Here is a 26,001-nt window from a genome sequence, read left to right on the forward strand (position 1 = left end):
GGTGCCACGGTGTACTACTGTCCAGACAGCTCCGCTACCCGACTGCTAACAAGCCAATAGATCTGGCGCGACATCTGCCTCATCCCCAACTCAAGGGACTCCAACCTAGCGTCGGTGGCGGGACCCAGATGCACCGAGCGATATGTGCGTGGAACGTGCTACGTCGGCCCTAACAACAAAACAACAGAAATACGTTTAATACGAAAACGAATTAAAAGAAACGATAAAACGATAATATATTAAAACGTACCTGAGATACGCCCGGATCCTCACGTCCGTCACCACCGTCATCTGAATCACCGCCGGCCCCCTCCCCCGCGTCGACGGGCCCATGGACAAGCTCCACCTCCGATGCCGCGACCAGGGGAGGCTTGACTAAATGCACCGGGACATAAGGCACACGTGCCCCCGCCCCGACCACCAGTCGGTCGTACGGGCCGTTGTGCCTGGGGAACGAACGCACAATGTGCATGCCGCCGCAACGGCTGCGGTCCAGCGCACTCGGAGGGGTCGGATTGATACGCAGGCCGTCCACTAGGGCTCCATGGCCAGAGATATCGCAAGCTGGGTGACGTACCCGCCACCCATCAAGGATCCTAGCGAGGTTGCAGTGCGTGTGAGTCAGCAGACACCTCAAAAAAAACATGTCGCGCAGGCTGCAGTGCTCCGCGCCCTGATTGCGACCCGCGATGGACGTCGCAATCAGCCTGTATAGGTACCCGTGTAATATAAGATAATATAATTTATTAACAATAATAATATAATATAAAATTATATTATATATTATTATTAATATATATTGCGTTATATTAAACAATATAATACATTTTAAGAACGTACCTATGCAGCGGGTCCCTAATAGCCGAGACCTTAGACTTGGTGTCCAAGGGCCTGTCCCCGAAATCCTGATCACTGATGGCCTTCCACCATACCCGCAGGTCGTCCTCCGGCATGTGGTGGATGCTCTCCGTGTATATCGGGCTGGTCACCTCCTGCTCGGTGTATAAGCCCAGAGCAACCGCGAACACCTCCATGGAGAGATGGACGTCCTGCCCTAACATGCGGACGGAAACCTCCGATTGTGTCGTATCAGCGCCTGGCACCCTCATCGGAATCTCGGGCGTACCAGACGCACGGGGCCTATAATATAATATAATATAATATAATATAATATAATATAATATAATATAATATAATATAATATAATATAATATAATATAATATAATATAATAACGTGGAGTAAACTTACGTAACGTGTATCGTGGAGTAAACCTCCAGTGTCAGCTCCCGGTACCCTGATAGTGGCATACTGAAGCACTGGCTCCAGGGCGTATCCTGTCCGACGTACTCAGCCGCCCGTTGGTGATCATCACAGGACTCAAAAAACGACCAGGATATAACCGTGTTCGCAAACGGGAGCATCTGACGTAGGCGACTGTATCGTGTGTGGGCGTCAGAACCCTCAGCGAACTGCAAATGAAAGTAGGTGACCAATACTGTCACACTCCGACCAATGAAGGCGGAAACGTCGAGGCGTGACATGATTGCTCATTACACAATGACACTATAAAGTTACAATATTTAAACAACTCATTTAAATTCATATCATCATAAATAACACAACAATTGTTCATACAAACTGCCAAATAGATAGATAAACAAATAACTTGTTCTTTTATTTTCTAATATCCTAAAGCCAAGATAATAAGTTTCTTCAAGTAATCCAATCAAGCTAACATCAAACCTGTAACATTGCATAAAATAAAGTTTGTCAACACGAAGGTTGGTGAGCAATTTTCATAGTTTTGGACAATAAGTATATAGTATGAAATCCACAACTAGTATATAAAAACAATAAATAATAGCAACAATTTAGACAATAAAACCGTCAATAAGAATACATTGACGACAATAATGAAATCGTCAATAAGAATACATTGACGACACCTTTCTATATGGGGATACCATATATACTCGGAATTAACGTATGATCATACTTTGATGAGGCTACCCGCCTTAGCATTCAAGAATTTGCACATAATCATGTAAAGCATATAACACCAAATCGAGCATTTATTTAAGTAAACATATACAATACGTGTTGTGGTTTAAGACTCAAGTATAAATCATTTGAATTTGAATAAGTATGCAATGCCACCCCCAAAACGAAAGATGAAAAACGGGGGATGAAAAAGTACTCACATTAACAAGTAACTTGAAAGATAGTGTCGTGAATAATCGGAGAGATCGGTTTAACGAGCAAGACCTATATTAAACGGGTCTTGTGTTAGTAGGTAGTCTTGGAAGGGTTTAAAATAAAATACATGACAAATAAAGTAAATAAATAAAGTTTAGGATTTAAAATGTAACTATTTGAGAAATTAAAGAAACGAGTTTTGTAAAATAAGTTTACTCGAAACCGGGTCCCTGTATTCTACTCATTAGTTTTTTTCTTTTTTTACTCAACCTATGTTAAGTAATAATGTGGGTTAAAATGCGATATTGCAAAACCCTTGGTTATAAGAATACCAAAACGAGGTTTAAACGAGTGTTCGGGTTTGTCGGTTCGAGACTTGATAATTGACCAAGCTCACAGTTAACTTCCCAAAATAATAAATGTTATGAGTTAACTCAATAAAATCAAAATAGACTTAACCAAGTATGTAGTTCTATTGTGAAGAACCTTAACGTTCGTTAAGCGAGTATACGACCTTATCGGTTCGAACTTGTTATAAGATCAAGTTAGTTACCGACATGCCAAGTATGTTTAGAAATTAACTAAAATTGATTTAAAATATAATCTTGAAGAAAAATATGAGTTTTGGTGGCTAAAAACACACTTGTGTGTCTTAAGCGAGTGAACTCGGTTTAGTTCGGTTTTTGGTTCGGTCCTTGACTCGGAATAAGACCGAGGATGGTTACCACATACCCAATTACCATGTAACTTGTAAAATAACTTATAAATAATAATACTCAAGTTTTACATTCAAAAAGTTAACAATAAAGCTTTTAAACAAAAGTTCGGTTTTTGGTTCGGTCCTTGACTCGGAATAAGACCGAGGATGATTACCACATACCCAATTACCATGGAACTTGTAAAATAACTTATAAATAATAATACTCAAGTTTTACATTCAAAAAGTTAACAATAATGCTTTTAAACAAAAGTTCGGTTTTTGGTTCGGTTCTCAACTCGGGATGAAACCGAGGCTAGTCACCACATATCCAATACTATGGAACTTGACAAATATGAACAATAAACTAAAATATGTAGAAGTTAAGCAAGTATAACAAGTTATATGGTTAGATTTGTTAAATATATAAACAAGGACTACAAAGTCCTCCATGTAACCTTGCCTTACTAGCCCGACATTTCAACCGGCCGAGACCGGAGAAATGAAAGAACGAAGGTAAACAAGGAGTGTATATTATATATATGTTGTAACATCAAGCTTTAAGTATCGAGAAGTTAGTTAAAATGAAATATTAGCTTATGAAGAACAACCTTAGAATTCAAGAATTTGAGAGAGAAATGAAGAAATGAGCATGCACAAATGAAGAAGATGGGTGTGTATATATAGGGTAAGTTGAATGGGTCTTTCATAAAGGGTGTTTCATGAAAATGGGTTAGTTATAGACCCAAGAAAGCACAAACTACAAATGGGTCCTTCAAGTCTCCATTTTGGTAGTTTTAGTCCCTGGAGTTCGTTTTGAGCGTTTTCGGGGAATTTTAAGAACCAAAAAGGGTGTTTTTTTTATCCAACAACTATAAAACAAATATTTAACATACAATTCATCATTTTGATAATATCGAAAGGTTCGGGATACAAAACGAGTCGGGTTTACATTAAGAATACAAGTATAAAATAACCCGAAATTGACAAATGTCACAAACACGTCGTCACCCGGTGGGGGTCCTCGGCTCCGCCCACGGCCCCGCCCCTGGCCCCGTCCCCGGCCACGCACCCGGCCCCGGCCTCGCCCCATCTGCTGCTCGTACTCTTGCTGCTTCTCCTCAATCTCGTCGTCTCCAAACTATAATAGTAACAAATAATAATAATAATTATAACAATAACAATAACAATAATAATAATAATAATAAATACTAATAGTAAATAATAATAATAATAATAATAATAATAAAATAGATAATGTTAATAATAAAAAATAAATAATAACAATATTAATAATAAACTAGCTTTAAACTCGCCGCGTTGCGGCAGCTGCTTGACGCCAATTTGGTTGGTATCGGTTAAGTTCTTCACAACAACTGCACTAAATCAAAAGGTTATATATGAATTCCCAAAATAGTATTAGCACACGTACAAATTATGATAAAAGCGGCACATATATGGTCAGTATCTGATAGAAACAAATTATTAAACGTATAGTTTATGATACAAAAAATAATATAAATAAAACGACATTTATTTGGTTAGCAAATTGCAGGCGTTTTGATGAAAATTCGGTCGGTATCTGTAGGTTTGTTACAACACTAGAACTAAACCCAAAAAATAATTTCTAAAATTTGACATATTTAAGACAAAATAAACATGGGCATTGCAGCGGCGAGTCGATATACATTCGGTCGGTAATGATTAGGTTCGTTATCGTACCAGAAGTAAAAATAAAAAATAATTTCGTTATTGGCTAGGTTTGTTACGGTACCGAAACTAAATAAACAATAACACAGGTGTTGCAGCGACGAGGCGTTGCGTTTTTAGTTGGTGTCGCTTAATTTCGTTACGATACCGAAACTAGATCTAAAACTCAATTTCCTCAATTTTTTATACTTAAAAATCCTTTAAAAAAGTCTTGATCGAAAGGAATAAATGAAAATCGAAGTTAACAACCAAGGGGATTCTTTTAAAAAGAAGTTAAACTTCTTAAAAGAAGCTGAAAAATAAGTACACCAAAATTAAAAGAATATATAGATAAAAAGTAAATGCTGCATTTGAGAATGCCAATGGGATGCAAAACACAAATCAGCCAACACACCATTACTAACAAACTCATTTAAGTGATGAAGCTAAATTCCTAAATATTAAAGCAGTTGGTTTCTAAAGGAGTTGTGGCACCAATATTTAATATTTATCTATATACTAGGTTTAAACCCGTTGCGGTGTGGTGGCGACTTGACGCAAATTACGGTTGGTATCGGTTAAGTTCGTCACGACACTTGCACTAGATCAAAAAATTACATGTGAACGCCCAAAAATAATGTCAGCACATGTACAACTTATGATGAAAGCGACACATATATGGTTGGTATCTGATAGAAAAATAAATTAGTAAACGTATAGCTTATAATACAAAAAATAATATAAGTAAAACGACGTTTATTCGGTTGGCAAATTACAGGCGTTGTGACGAAAATTCGGCGGTATCTATAGGTTCGCGACAATGCTGGAATTAAACCCAAAAAATAATTTCGAAAAATTAAAACAAAAAACAAAATAAACACGGGCATTGCAGAGGTGAGTCGACATGCATTTGGTCGGTAACCAATAGGTTCGTTATCATACCAGAAATAAACATAAAAAATAATTTCATTATTGGCTAGGTTTGTTCGGTACCGAACCGAAACTAAATAAACAATAGCATGGGTGTTACGGTGACGAGGAGTTGCGTTTTTAATTGGTGTCGCTTAAATTCATTACTATACCTATACTAATTATAATATCTATGCATATGTGTAGCCGCATATTGAAAGGATGAAAAAAATAAATACAACGTAAATGGCTAGCTAGTATACTACCTGGTTCCAAGTTCCGAACAGTTAAGTCTAGATTATCAAACCCTCAGCAGAATCATCTAAAACTCAAACCGATTGATTTGCTTAAAAAATCTAGATTGAAAAAATTAAAGATGAATATGAACAGCCAAGGGGATTCGAACCCTGGTTGTTTAACTGCAAAGAAGTTGGTGCAACACAACTTAGCCAACACACCATCACTAAAAAACCTGTTTTAGTGATGAAACTAAAACCATAAATATAGTTGTGGCACAACAATGGGTTTAGTTGTGGCACCACCATTTGATCTTTATCTATATATATATGATTAAATAATAAATATAAATATATATATATATATATATATATATATCAGAGGCGGCGTATAGGGCTATATGTAACATCTCGGATTTTTCATATTTGTATTCGTTTAAGTTTAAACCGATTCGGGAACGTAATTTGGATCATTCGAACTATTTAAAACTTGTATTTATTGGTATTTAACTTGGTTTAACTTATTTGATAATTTCATAATTTTCATTTATGCCAAAAAGTTCTTAAAAACCCTTAAAATCAGTTAAAACGGCTAAAAATCGCATTCATAAAAGTACAGGGACTATTTTTGACCCAAATCTCGAAACTTATGCCCCAATATAAGTTATATAATATTATAACATGACCATTTTCTTACCTTAAATATTAAAAACAAAATTTTATTATTAATTGGTTCGATTTTTTTATTAATTGATTATTTTGTTTCCTAATTCGTTTTTAGCATGCAAATCACTTATTTTAGGCATAAATCAGGTGAATTAAGCTCCAAGAAAACTAATAAAACTAAAATACATGTCCATATACATAACCTCTTGATCAAGAACGAAATTTACAGCTTATAACATTGATTTAATCATTAAAGGCTCATTCGGTTCTTAAACGAGTAAGTTACCATATTTAGATCGATTTAGTGTATCCTATATAAACATATCACTATTTCTCTACCACAAATCATCCCTAAACCCTAAAAAACTACTCTCAGCCGTCACCTCCTCTGACCCTCCTCAAACTCTTCGGTTTTTGCTTATTGGTTGAAGATACGTTCATAACCGGTTGGCTTTGCATACATATGGACCTTTGACTCATCGTTTCTGTTGATTCTTTCACTTTCTGGGTAAGTTGTAAACATAGAAATCATTCATATATATTCCCTAGTCAATAACCTTCAATAAATTTCGGTGGTTGAAGGGTGTTGACTGGTCAAATCATTTAAAACTCGTTAAAGGACAAAATAGTCAACTAGTTTGACTTAAAGTTTTCTCATACTTCTAGTCGGATTCAACGTTCAGTCCAGAAGACTTTTATTCTCGTAACAAAATTTTAAGGCTACTGACCAAAACCCGACTTCTGACTCGCTTTTCGGATTCTGGTCAGTACCGACTCGTTTAAACGTTTAATTCAACATAACTAGAGTTCTACTGATCCGTTTGGATTGATTCCAGTGGCATTAAGTTCGATTTTATTTAAAGTTTCATATCACAAAGTTTCAGGTTCTGATCAGTTATCTCGTTTGACGCGTATTGGACGACTCGCTTATCCGTTTACTCGTTTATTCTTAATTATACTCGCTTGCCTTTAAACTAAGGTGAGTTTTATCATTCCCATATTTTACTCGATTTTCATAAACGTTTTGGAGATATATGCGTATATAATACTATATATACATATCTATATATACCTACATATCAAAAATAGCAAACGTGTAATTGTGTGTGATTAATCAAATCTACTTGTTATGTGCTTATGTGTTATTGTATTCATTCGTTTGACATATCCCCTTGGAGAGGGTTCTCATTCTATTGACCACCGCCCGATTCGCTTGGCAACGGTCTTATTCTTATTTGCTCATGGTTGATTTACCGGCGCCCGATTCGCTTGGCAATGGTGTAATCGACAACTTACTTGTTTATGGTTTGATTTCATTACCGCATTTATTATCTTTTGCTTATTTATTATATTATCCTTATTTTATTGCAAAATTGGTGGTAAACTCACTCCACATGTGTTGTTGACCAAAACTCTATTTTCTACGCATATGCAGGTTGCCTGAGTTGAATGATCGACACTTAGAAAGACCTTAGGGTTATATTGAAGACAAACTTAAATTTAATTGATTGTATTTATTTGAATTGTATTGTTGTATTTGAATATTGTGTATTATTTGAATTAAATAATTAATTAGATATTGTCACATTTTATATATGATAGTATCTTCGAACTGTGAGCAATCGGATCACTCCCCGGCATTTCCGCCTTAGATTGGGGTGTGACACTATACCCCGCCGCTGATAGTCCCTGCAACCGACGACCGCCATATTACGGCCGACGGTTTTATCCATCCTAACAACAGCATCATCATCATCATCATCACATCATCATCATCATCTTAACATAATCATCATCACCAACATAATATTAAAAAATTACCTTCATTTCGTGTCGGTGTCGGGTCAAATCTCCTAGGCTCGTGTCGTAATCTGGTCAGTGTCGATCCAATATAGACTCGTGTTTGGATGCTCGGATGCTCAGGAGGGAGTTTGAAATTTGAAATCATAAAGGGGCAGTTGAGCAACCAGGCTCCATATAAGGGGCATAAATACGCCGCGTATAGATCTATACGCGGCGTATTATGCCTATTTTTATTATTTAATATTATTATTTATTAGTATTTACTACTATTATTATTATTAGTTATTAATATTAATATTAATTTGTTATTTAATTATTATTTATTATTATTAGTTATTATTATTTTTATTTATTAGTATTTATTATTTATTATTTATTTAGTATTTTTCAGTATTATTAATATTATTATTATTAGTTATTAATATTAATATATATTTGTTATTTAATTATTAGTTTTTATTATTTGTTATGATTATTATTATTAGCTATTAATATTATTATTAATTAATTATTTATTATTATTTATGTATGTATATGTGTGTGTGTCTATATACATCCATTGATACATTTTTTTCTATACGCTGTCTAGATCTACGTTCGAGGGTTCCCTTCGCCAACCATCGCGTATCTGTTCGTACTCCTTCAAACGTTGTCCGTACAGTGTTTTCCATTTGAGGGCCGCCGGTACGGCGCTTCTTTCCCAATTATGTTCGACGTAGGCATTGGGAAATCCCCTACCAGTTTGATATATATCCAATGATCACCTCCCCAGTTAGCGATGCCCATAACCAGTGGATCCAGAATCAAGTCAGGACCGATTCTCAATGGGAAGTAAGATTCAGTCTGATTGCCAGCTAGGTTGACTAACACACACCCGTATGTCTGAGCAGCCACGTGCCCGTGACGGGGTACGCTGAACCAACGACTCGGCGGTGCCGGTTTGACCGTGTTGGAGTACGGAATGCTGGAATGAACCCATCCGTACAATCTTTAATCCTCTTTCCTGAACATCACCCTCCATCACCCTTCGTTGGTTTCCAGCTCGTTCAGCATTGCCCGCCTATTATCCGGCCAGTGTTTCTCATGTATCCCCAAACCCACAGCGATTGCTCTGAAACCGCAGTTACCGTCTGGCGTACGTTTTTGATGTCTGTGACGAACGGTTGGGCCCAGCTAGGAATGACGCTCTTAAACATTTCTATCACCGGTACTTGTGCTGGCGAAACCATCAATGGAAACCCGAGGTGAGCTCCCGTATGTTTCGATGTCTTAAGTCGTCCCCGAGGAATTCGGTCATTGCTCCAGCTTAACGGCAACGAGAACGTGAGCCCATACTTTGAACAAATAAGTGAAAATTCGGTCATTGCCCCAGCTTAACAAGCACCAGACTGAGATATTATCCCGGACTTACCTGAACCGGTTGACACGTATGCCGACGTGGATTTAAGCGCGGTGTTGACGCTGATATTAACACGTTTGCTTAAAGCTTCCGTTATTACCGGCATAATACACAATGAAAGCACAAACTCAAACAACAATCCATACAATAGTAATTCTCTTCAACGACCACTTAAACAAGAAGAAGAGAAAAATAATGAAGACAATTGCTATTGTATGGATTGTTGTTTGAGTTTGTGCTTTCATTGTGTATTATGCCGGTGATAACGAAAGTTGTAAACAAACGTGTTAATATCCGCGTCAACACCGAGCCTAAATCCACGTCTGCCGGTTCAGCTAAGTCCGAACTAATATCTCAATCTGGTGCTCGTTATGTTGGAGCAATGACCGAATTTCCACCTATCTCTCCAAAGCAGGGGCTCCCGTTCTCGCTGCCATTAGCGGATACGGCGGATCCGAGAGATTCAAACTCATCAAACTAGTATCTCGATCTCGTGCTGGTTATGTCGACGCAATGAATTCTTATACCGCACATCTACTATATATATATACGTATATATAAGCCGATAATATTTAATATACGCAAGATGATCAACTTAGAATACCCCCAACTAAAAATAAAACTAATAACAAGCCTAAGCTTAAGCTTAGTGAAAACTGATATGTGTTTGAGTGAACACAACTACGGTTGTCGGTGGTGACCGACGGTCAAGACAGTTGGAGTTTGAAGAAATCAAAAAGCCAGATTTGAGATGTCGATAACGAAAGCAGCCGAGAAATTGAATGTTCATTTGGAAATGCTAGTTTTCCCAAGCTACTGTAACTGATTCAAAATGCCCATAACGAAACCAGCCAATAAATTAAAAGTTCGTTTCACATTGTCAATTTTCCCAAATAAGTCCTGCTACTAAACGCCCTTTATCGAATTTTGAACAATAATATGTTATTGATAAGTAAATAATATTAATATTTATAATAATCATAAATAACATTAATAATAACAAAAGAAAAGAAAAGAAAAAGAAAGAAAAAAAACCATAATAAGACAATACTGGTGGGCTTTTTTAGAAAAACTCACTAACATAACCTGCACCTATTTGATATAATACAATATAACATAATATAATATAACATAATATAATATAATAATAAAATAATATTATTATATTATATTATATTATATTATATACGAACATACCTTCGAACGTCTTGCGTCGACGCCTAACACCGACATCTGAATCTCTGACGTACATCAGGTACCTAATAATAATAATATTTTAGTTCTAATAATAATATAAAAATTAATATTTTAATACTAATAATTATATGTTTAGAATAATAATAATATAATAATTAATATTTAATAGTATTTTAATATTCTTATTTTAATAATAATACTATTTTAATAAATACAATAATAGTGTTTTATTTTATTAACAATAAAATTTTCATAACATCTTAATAATAATATTATTATTTTAATAGTAATAATATAATAAAAAATTTAACAATAACGGTAACAGTACGGGAAATCTATTTTAAGTTTTGGAGGTCCGGCGAACTAGGGTTACCGTAAAACAGTTCAGGCTCATGTAGGTGGTGTCTATATAGTAGGCAAGGTGTAGACAAATTTCAAAAGTAAACCATTTACCAAATCTCGGTCCTAACATGCACAACTATGTTCTAACATGTACTAAATAAAGATAAAACGAAACCTGGTTTAACTCCGACTGACCATTAGCGCCGTCCGGCATCTCCTCGTCCGACTCCGGAAATATATGGTTGTTGGTGTTGGTTGAATGAAGAGGGTGAGGGTGAAGTAAAAAAATAAAAAAAAGAAAAGAGAAAGGATGGAGAGGGAGGGGAGGGATCCGGGCTCCAATAATATACAAAATCCAATACGCCGCGTATAGGGCTATACGCGATGTATTCGGGTACGATCCGACAACCCTATGACAGAGCCAGGCTAGGACGTCAAATCGTACCCTAATACGCCGCGTATAGGCCTATACGCGGTGTATTCATGGGTGTGGTGGGTGTCTCTAGCAGGACCCTATTATAAATATTTTAGTAGCTCTAATATATACGTTTGTTGATGAGTTTTTTTTATCTTTTCTTAAACGATTGATAATTTTATTAAAATCCGGCTACTAGCTTGAGGGTAAAATCAGCTGGGATCTTTTTGGGAAAAAAGAAAAAAAAAAGCCCATAAGTTATAATATATATAATCTTTTCTTATTTGTTTTCGGGTTAAAGCTCACCTACTAAAAAGCGAATTCAATAACTTTAGATGAGGGATTTAAATGTGATTTTTAGGCGGGGTTTATGGATTTCATTCCTACGTCGCATGGGATATGGTCTTACGGCGGTCAATAAGTCAACCTTGAACATAGCTCTGGAAAAAAAAGCTTTACACATGTTAAAATATATATAGAAAAGGACGGCAACCAGGCGCTATGTGAAAGCACAACTATAAACCAAATCTAATGAAAGATATAGGAAATTTTCATGAAATGCCTAAATAAAATCCAATAAAAATATAGAAAATATTTAACAATAATCTAAACCAAATCCAATAAAAAAAATTGAAATGCGCACTAGTATAGATTTGAAAAGATGAACCAGCAACTTATCACTAATTAGATATACACAACTTAACTATTAGAATACTGGAAATGGTTGTACGTTTATGACTTTAGTGAAATCTTTGATCAAATCAATTGATTATGAAAGAATAAATCATGTTTGGTAAATATGTTAGAGTGATTGTCTCTGTAAAATTAGATTGCATATAATAGTATATTTAAATATTAGTCATTATATTGTATATTTATCTCTCATTGTAATTAATTGAACAAATGGTGGTTTCATAATATTATACATTAATATGGTACTAGTGCTTATATCTCTAACGAGAATACTTTGATCCTATTAGCTTTTAAATCACCGTACACCAACCCTAAATTTCTTTTTCGACCACCTCTCTATTTCTTTTCCAGGCACTATAATCCTACCATCTCTATCGAAATGCCTTAAAAAAAAGAAACAAAAATCTCTTCCTAAGTCACCATTGCAATGGTTACTTTTTCAAAGACAATTACTTCTTTGTTTATATCAGTTAGGTTTTACAAAACCTATTATCCTTCCTATTACCGCCGCAAATACTCTACCTTTTACATCCTATCTTTGGTTTCATTCAACCCCAAGCAAAAAAAAAAAAAAATCCCACAAAATATATCTTATTTTGCTTCTATCTCCATTTACATCTTTAACTTCATAGACTTCATTAACTTCTTCTATTTCTTAAATACCATAATCATACACTTTTATTTAAAATTGGACTTATCCTATTGTCGTCTATATTGCAAGAGCATATCAAGGAATGTGATCAAATAAATTGTTTATGGAAGAGCAAATCATGTTTTGGTTAATATGTTAGAGTGATTGCCTCCACACAATTAGCTTGCATATAATTTGTATTTAATAGTCATCGTATTTATAACTATCTTCGTCATTGAACAATTGGTAATTTCATAACATATTTATCGTTCTAAATATATGATTTCAATCAACTTTCAAATACAAAAGGTACATATAAATTATTTTCACTAATGTGATCATACCAATAACTCTAAGTAACGTTGGTTATTTTTCATGTTGAATACTATTTGCATACAATCAAATGCACTGTATTTTCTTATTGTTAACGAATATAAATTTGCTATTTCACCCACAATAGAAAAATACGGTACTAATGTAAAAAATCGTGGCAACAATTTTTGAATAAAACAACATTAACTGGATCATATATGACCATTGTTTATGAATTTTACAAACGTTTTTAAAAGAAAACCAGTTTAATAGAATTATAAAAAGCTTATTAATTATAACCCGTATATGCTTTTGTCTTCTTTACTACTTATATCTAGAATTATAGCTATTCCTGGTATGCTGTTACTTCTTCGTTAAACATGTTAAATTTTAAAATATGCATCGTTAAAAACGTTGTAAAATGTTGAAGCTCATTGATGAGGTCATGTGGATATAGAATCGCCGTTACATGCTTATTGAATAAATTTTTATGTAGATATGGTTGATGTTCTCATTTGTAAATAACAAGTGTTAGTTTGTACTTTTTTAACTAACTTTGCTGAAGTTTGTTCGGCCGCAAACACCAGTTCAGGGTGTGTTTGGGTTTATAAATTTTTGGGTTAGGCATTTTACATTTGGGTCAAGCCTAAAATACAAGTTTTATGTGGGTTTGTTGATAAACTGCTGGACTAGGCTAGGTTGCTGTTGTGTAAAATCTGAGGGTCCCCTGCCGGTTATGGGCCTTGTGTGGCTGCACAGCGCCACAGCCTGCACAGGCCCAAAACCGGCCCTAACTACACTTAGTCTTACTAACATTTTGTATGCTTGCGTTTATGTTGGAGTCACAGCTTGGTAACAAATACTTGAGTAATGTAGCCAACTAGTGGATTGACTTGCCAAGATGCGACGTAGTCTGGCGTACTCATCCTCAAATCATATCCAGTCATCATAGTCACGACAAATGTATTAGCAGCATCAAAGAAGACATAAACAACAAATCGTCACGATATTATCAAGTGAGACTTCATAGCAAATACAAATCAACTGATTATGTGACATAAAACATGATATTTCTGCTAACATGACCAATAATTTGTAACAATTACTTGAATGATTGACACAATTGATTATATAGAAGAGGCAAGTTGCACCATAACTGTATATAGTAAATTAAGTTTGTACATCCTCCAAGAGATGTTAATCAAAACCCTCAATTCAAACCTGAGAAACTTCTATTAAGATATCTATAATCGTGAGATCAGATGAGGAACTATGCTACAGATAATAGCCATGAAAAATCTTAAGTGTAGGCCACACCCGATTTAAGGTTCAGACCAAAAAGACAACCAACCACAATGACCAAACGCAATGACCGATGAATCCGTCACGCATCGTCGCCTAGGGTTCTGAATTGGAACCCGGCAACAACACACAAATCCGGCACCGCCATAAACAAAGAAAGAGCCCAGACAATAACCAAGAAAATGAAACTGTAGAGTCAGAGAAAGCAACGGTGGTGGAGACATAAACTATAAAAGGACAATGACATCATCAATGTTCACCTCTTGGAAGCTTAAGATACATGCACAAATTCAGATGAAAATGGTATTATACAAGTACAAAATTTCTAACACAAAGTACAAGCCTTATTGCCTAAGAAAGTTTCAAATTGTTACCAACATTAAGCAAAAAAAATTGATAGAGAAAATACGGCTAAAACTTCAACTAATGGCTATGGGACTTTTCATACACTGAGAGAAAAAAATACAAAGAAAATTTGTCTTTTTCATACACACAAGGGTGTATGATTTTTAAAAGTGTGTGTATGAAACCACAACCTCGCGTAGATATAGGCTGGATCAGATTTAATAGGAACATCCGGATTAAAACTTTAAATCTGATCAAGACATATCATCATTCGTTTCAAAAGAGAGAATATTATGATAGAACTATGATATTATACCATCAAACAATGATTATAATTATCGGGATTCATACCACATTTAAAAAATTGATAATGTTATAATAAATTATAAATTTGACTTGTTTATAAACCACAGATGGAGAAATTAGCTTCATTGTGCACATTGGTGTGGGGGTGTTGCTTATTTTATGCTATTTATAACTTATTAACTTTTAAAAAAGCTTAAAGGTGTTTGATATTATGACTTATTAACTTTTTGAAAAATTAAGGAGGTATAATATGGAATCCCAAACACCCCTAAATCTTCATTTGGGCATTTTATTACCATAAATTTTGTAGGATAATTGGGCCTGTTCCTACATTAATATCAGCCCAAACCTTTGTAGCCCATATGAATTATGATCATGTATTGTAGAATGTGGGCTGTGATGTTTGAACACCAGACCCAATTCACTTCGCAACCATTTTTCACGTTACAAAGACACAAAAGGAGCTACAAATTTACTATGGTAAACCAAACAACTCAGATGAGTTTGGGTTGCAAAAGATAATGAATGTTTATGTAAGTATACTATTTATTTCATTTGATTTCGTAAGTATTTATGTGTTTGTTTGTTTCTTTGTTTTGGTTTATACATGTTTATAGGACAAATTATCATGTCCATATTGTTAAATTATTTGTATAAGTTTGATAATTTACAAAATAAAATAAAAGTTGCCCGAAGATTGAGAGTATATAATTATTTTGACTATCCTAACCCCATGGTTAATTGGGTGGCCAATGAAAATAACTACTTTGCCTTGCCATAACACAGTCCATTTTCAGGTATATTCGGTATAAACACTCTTTTCATAATAGTAACTAGCAACTATTTCAGTTAAGCCGTTTACTTGGGAAAGGGAGGGGGGGGGGGGGGATTGTAGGGTCCGCACAAGTGTCGGTTGGTTTTAGTTTGAATACTCCCAACAATGTTGAAATAGTCAGGTGGGTTGGGCCGAGTTGCACTAGCTGTGAAGTTTCATCACACAAAAAAAAGGTAAAAAACAACTCCTAAATGCTGAATTCTTTTCTTTTAACAAAATAAAATAATAAAAAAAAAAGTTTATGATAGAGTTGAAATGGGTTCTAACCCTACAGGTTTCAACTTGGTCAAACCTGATTTTTTTCCAACCTGAACTAGTTCCAACAAGAAACGGTTTTGATTTTTCTTTTACCCAAACCGAAACCAATTCAACCCACCATACCCAACCTGAACCAGATAAAACCCGATTTTAAACCGGTCAAACCCTATCGTTGGCCTTTTCAACCCCAATCCGTCCAGACAAAAACTAGTTGACTTTTGTTGACCCACACAGAAACCAGTTCTGACCCGCCAAATCCAACCCAAACCGGTCAAATCCAACCCTGACTTTTTCAACAACCGACTCCAACAGGACTCGAGCCGACATCCCTTGAAAAGACGAAACATTATCCAACTCCTTGATACTGCTAGCGCAAGGTTTTTATTGATCTTAAGAACACATATAATAACTAAAAATAATATAAACAGAAAAATGTAATCAAGGTAAATGAACACAAATTTATTATCTATATGTATCAACATATTGCTAATAATAAGAGTCAACTCGTTGAGCCACAAGTAAACGGAGTTACGAGACAGCCAAGTAGGAGCTCGGTGGTAGATTTTGAGTCAAGTCGAGTTGACTTGTACACTTTCAAGCTCGAGAACAAGTTAAGTCTAGTTAACTAAACGAACTCGATGAACGAGTTAAGCTAAGTTTTTTTTTTTTTTTGAATTTTTTCTTGTATAAATTTTACTTGAATATCTTATTATCTTATTCCTTTGAAAGTTGATAGAATGAAAATTAATTGATTACATGATTGCTTCATTTTAGATTAAGTTTTTGATGATTATTTGAATGCTAGTCATTTGGTAATTTGTGTTTTGATTGCTTTAACACGGTGCTACATATGTAAATAGGGGTGTCAATCGTGTCTGGTTGACGGGTTGACGGATTGAGGGGTTTTGGGCTGACGAGTTAGTTGACATATAAATTAATTTTACTTTTAAAAGTTAATTGACATATGAAAAAATAAAAAATCTAAGGGGATGTTTGTTTACATCTGAATGGAGCCATTCAGATGGAAACATTCAGAATTAAACAACTTATTCATTCATACTTCAGCCTGTTTGGTTTCAAACAGAAAAACATCTGAATAGTTAAAATTATGTTTGAATTAGTCAGACTCATTTTGTTGCTGAATGGGGTATGGGCTTATTCAGACCTGACTTGTTCAGATCCGAATGAACCAAACAATCCCTAAGTATTTAACTATAAAATTTAAAACTTCTTATCTCTAAAATCAAAATATTAACTTCTCTAAAATTGTTAAAACGGATTAACGGGTCAACCCACTTTTTAGCAAGTCAGGTTTCGGTTGACCTGTTTAAGAAAACGGGTCATGTCAACCGACCCAAAACCTATATATTTTCGTGTGAGACTTCTGATCATGACAGAAATTGACCCTATATGTAAATCAAAGAATTTGAAAACCAATTTAGTAAGTCAACTTCAATTTAATTTAAGTCAATAGATTAGTATTATAGGTTTTGTATTTGAATTTATTTAAAAATATACAACCCTTGAATAACCCTACTACACACAATTCGTAATTAGGGGTGTTCACGGTTCGGTTTTAAACCGTGAAACCGTTCAAATCGGTCAACGTTTTGGTTTCACGGTCGGTTTTTATCTTTCACTTCCGGTTGATCGGTTTCAAAGTTTCCAAACCGCAATGAACGGTTTTGTTTGCGGTTTACGTCAAAAATCAATCGTATCAAACCGGACCGGACTGTAAGGTTGATTATTGTTTATTTGTTATAAATATTTGATATTAGGCATTATTAATTATTTATTCAAGTTTAATTTGATTAAAATTGATGACCGACCTTATCTCTTAATTTGAGTCTGTCAGCTAGTTATTATAAGAATATGAAAATAGTACCTCAGCATAATTGAAAAGTAAGGAAAACATGGTTTATGTTTCATTTGAGGAATGTACACTATGAATACCATACATGATAATTGATTTGTAGTTTTGATTGTAATTTGAAAGATCACATGAATACTTGAAACCTCTTAAATTGTGTGGAGACTGTTTTTTCTTTTTCTTTTTTTTTTTCAAACTGTTGTGTTTGGAGACTTATTTTATGTTTTTGAAAAAGTTTATATATTATCCATTTTACATAAAGCATCAATAAATCTTAAAACTGTGAAACCAAACCGGAACCAAATTGTTAGTAACGGTTTGGTTTGGTTCAGTTTTAAATTTCAATGGATAGGTTCTGGTTTATGATAATAAAAAACCGTACTAACGGTTTGGCTTACAGTTGCTATTCTTTTTTATCTTTTGATTGGTAGACCTCGACAGGTACTAATTGTAAGTTTAAAATGTCATTCTTTTTGGGATCTTAGGGCCCGTTCGTTTTACGGACTTTTTTTAAAGGATTTGGAATTGGATTGGAATGGAATGTTTGAGAATCTCTTTCATGTGTTTGGTTGGTTAATATGTATTGGAATTGGAATCTTCTTCATTATCGGGTTTTTTTTTTGTTTTTTTTGTAGAACGAGGACAACGAAGGAAACGTTTTAGTTTTTTTACATTTTTCGTTTTTGATTTATATTTTGAGTTATGATTTTTTTTATTAATTTTTTTGAATTTTTTTTGAAGGGGTTTTTATTTTCCGTAACAATCCTTTAAAATAGGTGGGATTTTGAAATCCCATGAAATGTGGGATTTGATAGGATTTAGTTTCCATTCCCATTCTTTCATTTAATGAAACGAACATATCAATTCATGAGATTTAAAATCTCATTCCTTAGAATTCCTTCCAAATCCTTGAAACGAACAGGACTTTAAAGTATGGTTGATGATAGCCATGGTCGAGATTTTACACTTTAGTCTAATCGTGTTTTAAGATGTCTTCAATTTCAACTTGACTGACAGCGATTATGCTTATCATCCAGTAGCACAACAAGTTGTATTTCCATTAAAATTTAAACAAAACAAAACTTTTTTAAGTTGGCTTGTAGTTGCACCATCTATCAATGTTAGTCATAGCATCAAATACATTAAAGGAATTTGATGACAAAGTGATGTCAGTCTTGGATTGATTACCTCTTACCTTTAATGTTTTACATCTTGTATATTTACTTTCGTGTCTCGACTTTTTTTATTTCAAAAGCATTTCAACTTATGTCTAGACTAAACGACAATGAAAGTTTAGTATTAAAAGCTAATGTATCCTTGGATCGATTCTCGGTGCATACCAACACTATACTATGTAAACGGTCGGTACACTTTTCTATTATGTGTAGTAAAGCTGACGCAATAATCATTTTGCTTGTAAATTTAAAACAAGAATTTGTGGAAAATATACACTCTTACATACATGTCTGGTGAGGAGGAGCATCCTCATGTAGGCAGTAAAGACACTTGCTCACTCACCATGCGCTATATTTTGAGGGTGTTTGAGATTTGCTTATTTAACTCTAAAAATGCTTTTTTGTCAAAAGTGTTTATTGGCTTCTGACTTTTTTAAAATGAGTTTTTAAAAAGTGTTTGGATTAGCTTATGTGGTTGGAAAAACCATAAGCACTTTTTAAAAAATGTTTTGCTTAGCTTATTTACGTAAAATGACCAAAAAGGGTAAATGGTGGGTAGATTAGTAAAAATCCAATCAAAAAGCCAAAAGTATTTTTGAAAAACCTCAAATTGGAGCTTTTGAAAAAGTATTTTTTCAAGCCAATCAAAAAGCCAAAACAAAAGGGGCTTTTACATTTGCCAAACATCTTTTTTGCTTATTGGCTTCTTGAAAAAGCCAATAAGCATTTTTCAAACTCAATCCCAAACGCCCTCAATGACTGATGAGTGGGTTTTTAAAACAACATTAATTATACTTTTTAACCAACTACGTATTAAATTATAATAAACAATTACTATTTCTAAAAATGAATGGCTCACTATTCACCGGGTGCCCCGCTGCTCAGTCACAACTCACTAGCGCAACGTGTTGTTCTTGTGAGCGTGAGTCTGTGTGGCTCACCCTCATAGAATATAACAGTTGTACTTATACTTATTTATTATTGTTTTGAATATTTTTGATCTCTTGTGACTATGGAACTGATCCGACTTCACTTAGTTACCCAAAAGGAAATCCAGGCATAAGACAAGGTAAACCACGAGCTAGAGCTGGAGTCACAGTCAACGTTTGGAATGGAGTTCGTGTCAAATTCCTGATGAACCTCGTCTAGGTTAACTACACATGGCTTTGTTTGGTCAAAGACTCAAATCTAGCATATTCTTTTGCGGTCATTCTATTCCAATTCTTGAAAATAGGTCAAAGTTGACATTTTTTTTCCTTTTTGAGCCAAACATATGTGTGAGCCACATAATATTTGTTAATTTATACCTAGGGCTATAAATGAACCAAACGTTCAACAACAGTTCGTGAAGTATTCGATGTAAAGTTCGTTTATGTTCGTTCGTTTAATAAATGAACAAACATAAACAAGAAAATTCATTCGATTACTTAATCAAATGAACATGAACACAGCTTACGTTCATTCAGTTGTGTTCGTGAACGTTTGATAATATTTACATGAAAGTTCGTTCATGTTCGTTTGTACATGTTGTTTATGAAAGTTTTTTTGTGCATTTATTTATTTTATATAAACATATTATATTCTTTAATTTATTACCCTTAACATAAAATAGAAAATCATATTCTCACATTGATTTTGCATTGTTCTTATTTCCTTTCTCATTATTCACATTGATAAATACATAGATCTCAATTTCTAGGCTTCGCCGATTCTATTTGTGTTCATGAATCGTTCGTTACACATTCATTTTTTTAATGAACGAACACAAACATAAAATCCCGTTCGGTAAGTGTTTGTTTTGTAACACCCCAGCTTTAAGCGGAATACGTCCGGGTGTAACGTACAGATCACTCATAAGCTCATAACACTATTAATAGTGACAATATATTTATTTTATTCCATAATTTCGCAAGTACACAAATAGTTCGATAATGAGACAAATAACATTACAACGAAAAGAAACATTTTATTATTCATTTAAATAAATCCTAAGGTCGATCTATTTTTCTTGTCCTTATAATTCTTCGTATTAACCGGCAGCACGTTTAAAATAATAATAATTTTGTCAACAGAATATGTTGGTGAGCTTTCATAAGTTTTGCGTATATATCTATATAAAAATTACGATTCAACAATCTTCATGCGATATGTAATGCAACGAAAAATAGCGCCCCAACTTCGGGGAATGATAATGATATCACCATTCTTTACAACCGAAGTTGAAGGATAGGTAGCACAGGTATGTCCCGTCGGACCTTCACACTTTGCGCTTGCGATTGGATTGCGTCTCACCATAAAAGCAGTAAACACATTGCATATAATACACTTATACATCATAAACAATATGTATGAACAATAAAAACACAAACGATATAACGCGAATCGGTTTGAAAACAAATGCATAACCAACAAATTAAAATTTGAGACGTGCTACACCCAAAAAAATATTTTACAACGGTAAAAAGGGGTTATGAAAAACTCACATGTTAAAGTAAGTGAGTGAAAGCGAACTATGCGTTTACGCGAGCTAAAACGGACGAGTTCGGTTCGATGAGCGGCCCTAGAAAATTTTCTAGGTTCAAAATAAAATTCAACAAATTAAACGAAAATGGAAGACTTAGAAGATTCGGTTCATGGTTTAGTGTTTTAAACATTTGAAAGCAAAAAATATATATATTTACTTTATAATTGTATATATTTTTAGAGTTTACATCGTAAAGTTTATAAGTTGGTTAATTTTAATTATTTATAAAATGTTGGGTTATAATATTTCTTAGTCATGTTATTAAGTCGGACTCGTTTCAAGAAAATTCCCAAACGAGCCAAAAATGAATTTAAGCGAGTGGTTCGTTTTTGGTCAGACTCGAACTCAACTTTTTATGTCGGGTTCATTTCCGGCTTGTTAAAATAATATTTCTAAAAAGAATTTGGTTTTAGATGTGATAAAATTAACTGAACTAAAACTGAATACATGCATAAGCGAGTCGAGTTCGTTTTTATGAACTAATACTAATGTTAAATTAATCATAACGTCATGTTTTAAACTATTCAAACATGAAGGAAAATAACACATACATACCCGAGGAATGAACACAAGCATAAAAAAAAGAAGAAACTTGAAACTTGATCGGTTTAACTTTTGAAAGTCAAAGTAGCCAAAATACACCAAAATGAGAGAATAATAACAATACTTTGTAAATTGAGTTGTGGCAAAGTGAAATGAGAAGCAAATGAGCTCTATTTATAGGTAAACATGATCAAAGATGATAACAAAGAATTAAATTTGCTCGAGACTTGTTAATGGACTTGAATAACATTCAAAACCTCTAAAATGATCATAAAAGTTGAGTTGAAACATAATGAATATATTCAAATAAGTTTATTATCATAAAAATGAGTGAAACACCTTTGAAATCATTTAAAACGGTGTTAAAATGAGTTAATTGAAGATCAAACATGATAACATGTAACATAACCTTAGACTTGAATAAAATGCAATTAATGTATAAAAATACATAAAATGGGTTTAGGATTAAACTTAAAGATGGGATATATTATAATAAGTTAAAAATAGAGTTTACTAAATACGAAAATTCGAAAGTTTAAAACGGGTCAGGTTTCAGGTTTGAATTTAACGAATGTTACATGCTTGATTCGTTTGAAACCCTATTCATATCCATTAACTATAAGAGCCCATAACTTTTTAAGTCACCATAAGAAACATTTATTTGCTAATTCACACCTACTAATAATTTATAAAAAGGAACAAAAAATGAGTAGTTTAACGACTTTCTTTTGTCTTGTATACATTGTTGAATGTATCATAATTTTTTGTTGACTACTTCTCTTTTCTACTTTTGGAATTTTAGTTGACTGTAAGTTTGATGTTGATTTTTGTTGACTACTATTTTCTAGGTTTGACTTTTTATTTGTCAGTTTCATGCCTTGTTGATGTAAATAATTAGGGAAAATTCTGAAAAGATATCTTTTATTAGAGAGAGAAAACAAATGGCTCCTAAATTTCAACTATTTCATAATTATTATGGACATTTTGGACTGGGGCACCATTTTGGGAGGCGTTCCGACGAGATTCATCGTCAAATTAAAAACTAGCATGTGTTAAGTTTTTGACTTGGCCGTACAAAACTTCTAAGTGTCGTTTGAGCCGGCCAAATTCTTTTCGTAAATTTTCAGCTCAAAAACACTTCCTAAACTGTTTTCTTTTATCTTCTATTTGCTCCATCCAAATTCCAAAGTTTTTAATAATTGTGCCTTTTGAAAACTGTCTGTCAAGACACATTTTAGAGGAATTTGGTGATTTGGTCGGAGGAGACGACTTCCATTTCTTTATTTATATACTCCTTTCTTCATGTTCACTTCCATTTCTTTATCTTTCACAAATTATCTTTGAATTTGTTTCAAGATCTTCATCTAAAATAATGAAGTTTAAGAGGGCTTTTTATAATAAGTATACTAATTACAAATCCTAAACCATTTCTCTTACTAAAAGGGAGGAAAGTACCAAAAATTATTCAAAGCTTATTAAAAAATTGGCGGGTACCGAACACACCACGCCATCATCGTCCCATTTTATAAATTATTGTTTTCAATTTCATCATACTATGCAAATAACATGACCAAAAGACACCGATCAGATCAATACATATTCATTCCAATCCAAACCCTAATTCAATCACAACAATCATATACATAATGAAGTTTAAGAGGGCTTTTAATGGCGGAAATTCCCACCATGAAAATCACGATGAAGATCTTGGAACAAATTCAAAGATAATTTGTGAAAGATAAAGAAACGGAAGTGAACATGAAGGAACGAATATATAAAGAAAGAGATGGAAGTCGTCTCATCAGACCAAATTCCTCTAAAATGTGTCTTGGCGGACGGTTTTAAAAGCCGCAATTATCAAAACTTTGGAATTCGGATGGAGCAGGGAGAAAACAAAAGAAAACAGTAGGGGAAAACTGTTTTTGAGCTGAAAATTTAAGGGAAGAATTTGGCAGGCTCAAACAACATTTAGAAGTTTTTGTATGGTCAAGTTAGAAACATAACACGTGTCAGTTTTTAATTTGATGATGAATCTCGTCAGAACCCCCCCCCCCCCCCCCAAAGTAACGCCTTAGTCCAAAATACCCATTACAATCCTAGATTAATTGAATTTTATGGGCCATTTTTTTCTCCCTGTATAAAAGGTCCCTTTTAAGAATTTTCCTAAATAATATACATGTACTTTTATTACAACTCATGAAAATCTGTTTTGGAATATTGTTTTGTAAATACAAATAAATACTATTTCACGTTGTACGTTTTCAAGTAACTTATGTGTCACTTGTTTTTTAAAGGTAAAATGTCTACAGTCTGCGGACTACATCTGTAGAAATCTGTAGAAGAAGAGGTGGACCAAACCTCTACAGTCTGTAAGAAGAAGACTGTTTGTTTTTTAACGTTTGTAGACAACTAAAATAAACTGATGTACGAACTATAGTAGTAGGTGGTGGTGGACGGTGAGAGTGGCGGTGGGGACAGTGGGTGGTCATGGTGATGGACGGTGGTGGTGAAGGATGGTGGGTTGTGGTAGTCGTGGACGTTGGTCATAAACATTTCTTTAACATCTATTTACGTAATTTATCATCAAATCACATTCTTTGGCCTTTTGATTTTTCATATGGGAAACTAGTAAAACCAATAGCACGATGCGAACACATTAAAAATGATTAAGAATCATATATTTTATAACGGACTTTTGTAAAAATAAAATAAAAAACGTCTTTTTTTTGTGTGTGTCGTAAGATTTTATTTTTCTTTTTTAGAAACTTATAAAGAATATCACGTTTAAAATGAAAATGTTAATTTTAATAGTTTTAATACTTTTTATAAAATTAAAAACAATCAAAAGTCTAGGTGGGTAGTGGTGGCGGGGGATGGTTGGTGGTGGTGTTGGATGATGGTGGTGGTGGCGGCGGACGGTGGGTGATGGTGGTGGTGGACAGTGGGTGTTGATAGGTGGTGGTGTTTAATCCTCTGCAGACCTTAGAAGATCTCGGAAGTGGATGAGCCAAATCTACATCAAGAAGAGTTCGCGTAGACGTTTTTTAATGAAACTTTTTCGAAAAACAAATAGTCTGCAGATAGTAATGTCTGCACATGATATGGGCGACACAGACAAAAAAGCTTACACAGACCTTTTTAATAAAAACAAACAGCATCTTAATTACTAAGTTCATACTTTTGGACCATAAACAATGGAATATGTAAGTTTATTTTACTCTCAAAATACAAGATATACAACTGCTTTGTTCATTAATTAATGAGAAAGCAACATGCTATACAGAATAATAGAAGCGACAACATTTCAACATCATGAAAGAGTCCTTGCTTTGGATTTTAATTCCCCAGGAATGGGTCATGTTTATGGGTTAATAGATTAAAACCCCGATACATTGTTGGTACATGATGTCAGTAGTTCAGTGTCTAGTGTTTGTAATCGAGTCGTTTGGATTTGAGTTTGTATGTAAGCGAAGTTGCTAACAAGTTCGCTGATATAGGCGAACTTGTTAGACAAGCGAAGTTAGTGACAACTTCGCCTGAACATGCCAGGCGAAGTTGTCGTGATATATATGTCCTAGGTTACGGCTTAGAGTTTAACAATTCAATCAGTGTATTCAGTTTACGTGTAACGAGTCCAGTATTAGTGATAGATATCA

At 34.1% G+C, this 26,001-nt stretch overlaps 1 protein-coding gene across 1 annotated transcript in view; it reads right to left on the reverse strand.

The window, feature by feature from the left end:
• Nucleotides 1-15,850: 15,850 nt before the first annotated feature.
• LOC143628193 (L-ascorbate oxidase homolog) overlaps nucleotides 15,851-26,001 on the reverse strand; it is a 53,800-nt gene continuing 43,649 nt past the window's right edge. Inside the window, exon 9 of the mRNA XM_077097842.1 lies at nucleotides 15,851-15,860. The gene's annotated coding sequence lies outside the window, so the exon portion shown is untranslated. The remainder of the gene's footprint in view (nucleotides 15,861-26,001) is intronic.

The sequence above is a fragment of the Bidens hawaiensis genome, unplaced genomic scaffold, assembly GCF_021521415.1.
Source record: "Bidens hawaiensis isolate Kalapana, Puna unplaced genomic scaffold, B.hawaiensis_p1.1 tig00004838_1, whole genome shotgun sequence".
Lineage (NCBI taxonomy): Eukaryota > Viridiplantae > Streptophyta > Magnoliopsida > Asterales > Asteraceae > Bidens > Bidens hawaiensis.